Here is a 5,411-nt window from a genome sequence, read left to right on the forward strand (position 1 = left end):
CCCCGGCCGCCCGCGGGTCCCCCGCTCGGCCCAGCGCTTCCCGGAGGAGGCTCCGGTAGCTCTTGGGAAGCGCCTGCTCTTCCAGTCACCGCGTCCGTCGGAGAAGAGCAGCACCGCTCTGCAGGGCAAACGTGCGAACCCTCTTTCGCTTTCCGTCCGGATTGCCTCCGTGGCAGGAGGCGGATGGCGCCTTTCGGATCAGTTGTGGAGGGTACGCACAAAAAACAGCGAGGAGGCGTTGCAAAAAAAAAAAATAAAAAGGAAAGAAGTGCTGTCCAGCCTGTAGTTCTTCACGGTTGGTACATAAAAGCTGCAGTCAGCAACAGGTGGTGCAGACTGCTCAACGACAGACTCTGACTTAGGATGTTACTGCAGGAGTTTAAAAAAAACAAACCTGAAGAATTACTTCGGTGTACATAAGCTTGTGAAGCATTCTTTTCCGCAAGATTATGAAGCGATACAATAGAAAGGGGCTGTGCGGGATAACGTCCTCCAGCTCATTGTCTCGCCAAACTCCCGTAGGAAATTGGATGGACAGCATTATCTGTAACAGAACAAGCCATCTTATAAGTCTATTTCCAGACTTCGTGCCCTGTGCTTATCTCTGTGGCTGCGCTTACCTCCTAAATTTTGCACAAATCAGAAAAATAATGATGCTGAGGGTGAAGGCAATATTGACAACAAAAACTTAATCTGGAAAACATTAGCCCTGTACAAATATTTGTATATGTTATGGTTATAAGGCAGTGAAAAATGTTGTCTGCAAATTGTTGCAGGACTTTGGTCGTTTGCTATGAAGTAATGTGGTGTCAACGGTGTCCCCCAAACTCTTGGACCAACAGACCATTCATCCTCCTTGTCAAACACATAGTTGTTTGGCAGTGCTTTGTGGACTTCAGTCTGGGGACTACTGCCATACAGACTTAATCACTAGTTCTGACACAAGCTGCATGTAAAAGGCTTTTTAGAAAACATATTTTATTTTTATTAAGAGAGTAGGAGACTGATAAATATTTTCTGAACTAATTCATGAGAAAATCAATCAAGCTTGAAACACAGGCTGCATTTGCCAGATTGAAAAAAGCAGGCCTTGGGCAGCAGAACAGAAACCATAACAATATGATGAAATAGAATATGGTATTAACTGTGTTATTGTGGCTCTTCAGGAGCTGTACATACCTGTGTTGGTAGTGTACGTCACTGTGGTCTCCATTTCTTTGTGTCATGGTAAACTAACTTGAGGGGACGAGGATTATGCAGTCTAAAAACTAGTACTCATGCTGCAAGACAGCTTACTGATCCCTTCCAGAGTGCAATTACATCAAAGGCCCTGTTTTCAGTTGTACGCGCAAAGGTCATCTTTTTGATATGTGCTGAGGTCAGTTATGCTGTACATATGTGAAAACGTCTGTCGTAAAGCATGGTATGCTCATGAGAGGTACGTGTTTTATTCAGACTTGATTGTTGCAACCATTCTTTTTTAACGTTGAGATAATCCGATGGGTGCAGTATGGTTGAAACGGAAGGAGGGAACGTGAATATAGCGCTGTTTTTCTTGGAGAACAAGTTACTGGCTTAGTGCGTTTCTCTGATTGTGGAGGTTGCTTGTGTGATCTGATAGCAAAATGGAGAATTTTGAACTACTAAGTTGAATATTCCCTATCATCTGTTCTGACTGTCCTGAAGAATTAGCATACCTTCCTTTACTTTCTGCTTGCTGTTGTAGGAATTTTTATTTGCAGTAGTATCTCGATGAATATTAATGGTTTACTATTTGAATAGGAATCTCCTTACACCGTCGTCCTAATTTGCCTCCTTTATTTCCTTTCCTTAAGAAGCATTACTAAAGAAACATTTTGAAAGTTCTTGCCCGTGGACTTCTGTTATAGTGACTTTAAAAAAAAAAGATGATTTCAGAAGTTCTGGGCCTACTTCTCAGTCCTCTAGGTAACAGCCATGATCTTTTTAATTGCTGTGAAGTCACTTGTCTGACTTTTAATGTGGTATGCTTTGTGATACAGCTAAAGAAATAGAGGAACCAGCTATTCTGCTGTTCTGCTTACAGTTCTGCATGACTTATCTTCCCACTTAGCAATTGTTAGGCAGCATGCCCTGCCACAAAGAAGTGGGAGAGGAAGAAGGATTTGGGGTTCTGCTATTTTATACACTAATAAGTTTTACTTCTGTAGAAGTGTACTGCTCCATACCTGGGTGTGTGTGGCTGGCAGAGGGGGGTTTGTGTGGACTTGGAAACAGGATAAAATCTACTCCTTTTAGCCATGTCAAGCTGTCTAATACATCTTTTAGCTTTTCTGCTGTTGGTGGGATTAAGCTGTTCTTGAAATCAGATGTTCAATACATGGTTGCTACTTTTGCAACCATGAAAAAGGATGTACCACCATGGAAATTAGTTTGAGTGATAGTGTGAACTTGGTGGCTGCCTTTTACTGTTCCCAGAGTTAACTTTCTTCCTTAGGATTGTATGTTAAGTAAACACTCTGCAGTAAGAGTTTAAGTGTTTTTAATTTGTACGAGAGCAAAATTGAGATCCCTTCTACAGGGATCGTGCTAAAGTAAAAGTTACTAGGTTGTTTTCAGCTACATACAATTTTCTCTACCCTAAGTCCATCTGAGCTGGCTTCGTGGTTAATTTTCTCTACCTGCTCCAGGAAGAACATGCCGTTGGCTGAAAAGCTGGCATCATCGCAATAAAAGTTGCTGAGGTACATGTCATGGGGTAATAAAGACTGCCAAGTAGGTGGAACCCTGGCATCAGATACGCTTGGTATTGCACCTGGGTCGTGTGACGGGAAAACAAGTTAAAATATAAGGAAACACAAGATGACATAAATGTAGGAAAAAATGTTTCATTTGGCTAGTACTGTGTTCCGAAGTGATCGAATGGTTTGGGAGAGGGCTCCAAATATGTATGCTGTGCTGTTCCATTGTGTGCTCCGAGTTCATGTTTATTGCAATGATTATTGTTGTAAACTTTAAGTAGATTTAAAATTGATTACATTAAAGACTTCTGAATCTTATTTGTGAAGTACTTTTTCATACTTTTTATTGGAGGTCTTTTAAGAACAGGTTAGACAAATGTCTATCTGAAATGACATAGTTGGTACTGCCTGGAGAAAATGGGAAGGATTAAATGGGAGTTGCCAAACATAGTTTATGAAGGTATCACAGGCCTGGGTTTCAGCAGCAGGCACATGCAGAAGGAGGTGTGCATCATATCCTGTGCTTACACCTCATTATATCCTAATTAAAATTAGGATCTCGACATCAACACTGAGCATCAGAGCCTTGAAACAAGATGACCTTTTAAGGACCGTTCTAGCCGTATCGTCTGTAATCTTGTGGTATTCAGTCTGATTGTTTTAAAGACGTGTCGGTGTCCTTCAGCTTGTTCTTCTAAAAAAAAAAAAAAAGCCAAAACCCCCCTGACTTCTTGTTAGAGTTGTAAGATAAGGCTTTGTGGCCTAGACAGGATGTCACTTAAAATGAGGAAAGCTAGATTATTTTTTTTTTGTGTCTGCCTTGGTATTTTGTGTAACCGGTAGCTTGGCTTGAAATAAGAAAATGTCTAGTATCCATATACCGAGTGGCTAACATGTTCCTGCATATGTTGCTGAATTTACTGTAAACGATGCAGATGATGTGCAATATGTGAGTGTCTTGTCAATGTAAATTAAAAAAGTCTTAATATGGGTGCTCAGCCTATCCCTTGGCTGCTGTGGTGGTTTATCTGACTAGTCCTTCCATCGCAGTCATACAGGCTTAGTCAGGACGAGATGATCAATCTCCTGGGGCTCCGCCTGTGTTAATGCTATCACTGGAAGGAGAGATGAAACCAAACAGAAACATTCAAAGTCTAAAGTACGCAGTCCATGATTTGATCGGGTATAGTTTTCAGCAGAGGAAAAAAAATTACCCAGGTCTAATCATAAAAATACTTTAACAAACTGAAGGTAAACTAGTGGAAAATAACCAAACCATTTAACTTTAATACAAACCCACTTTTAATAGTTGCAGCTGAACTTGAGAGGAAGTATAAAATGATATCTATCTTTAGTTCATGAGTAACAATGACATTGATGGCTTTGAACGGCTGTTTGTTCAAAAATATAATTGTCACTGGCCTTTTGCAAGTTATGAGACACATCTGACTTTGGGAAATCATCAGAGAAGCAACTAAACAAAGATGTTACAGTTTTATAATTCTTCTTTCATGTTTTCCCATGTTTAATTTAACGAACCATGTTGGTCTTTAGCCCCAGTGCCAAATTTGTGTCGAACTTTGAAGACTTTTTTTAAAAGAGAGTTTGCTAAGAATAAGCCAGACGTGACTTGAATCTTTAATATAAAAGGGGCAAAACTTGTTTATCGTTTTCTACAAAGGAGACATGAAACAAGTTTAAAGTTTGAGTTTTTTCCAGTATTACACTGACAAATTAATATTCCCAAACTTTGTGTTGACTTTTGCACATCTGTCTTTCTGGAGCAGGAGAACTGATTTTAAGTCACAGAACCCAAAGCAGTGCTACCTGGGCTAGCGTCAGCTGTTTCTCAATCATTTCATGAGTTAGCTTCAAGCACAGTCATATGAACACCATGCCTAGTCCTGTGATAGCCGTGGAGAGCTTGTCTGAAAGGAACTCTTGTTCCACTTCATAGATTGTGATGCATTTCTACATCTGAAGTAATTTTTAAGCAAAACTTCTTCTGATGACCCTGCTAAACTGAAGCTCTTTTCATAGGATTATGAGTTTCTGCTTTGGTAAAAGCTATAAAACACATTGGCTAAAACTTAGTAGTAGCTTATTGAAAGTTGATGTGTGAGTGTTTGAAGTATTTTTCCCATTAAGTTTTCCTAGCAATACGTAGGAAAAAATTATATTCGAATCACTTATAACATCACACTCCTTAGCGGATTCCGACTTCCATGGCCACTGTCCTGCCTGTCGGAAAAGGACCTGGGGGTGCTGGTCGACAGCCGGCTGAACATGAGCCAGCAGTGTGCCCAGGCGGCCAAGAAGGCCAATGGCATCCTGGCCAGTATCAGAAATAGTGTGGCCAGCAGGAGCAGGGAAGTGATTGTGCCCCTGTACTCGGCACTGGTGAGGCCGCACCTCGAACACTGTGTTCAGTTTTGGGCCCCTCACTACAAGAAGGACGTTGAGGTGCTGGAGTGTGTCCAGAGAAGGGCAACGAGGCTGGTGAGGGGTCTGGAGAACAAGTCTGATGAGGAGCGGCTGAGGGAGCTGGGGTTGTTTAGCCTGGAGAAAAGGAGGCTGAGGGGAGACCTCATCGCTCTCTACAACTCCCTGAAAGGAGGCTGTAGCGAGGTGGGGCTCGGTCTCTTCTCCCAAGTAACAAGCGACAGGACGAGAGGAAACGGCCTCAAGTTG

Source organism: Pygoscelis adeliae, unplaced genomic scaffold, assembly GCF_000699105.1.
Source record: "Pygoscelis adeliae isolate BGI_AS28 unplaced genomic scaffold, ASM69910v1 Scaffold75, whole genome shotgun sequence".
Lineage (NCBI taxonomy): Eukaryota > Metazoa > Chordata > Aves > Sphenisciformes > Spheniscidae > Pygoscelis > Pygoscelis adeliae.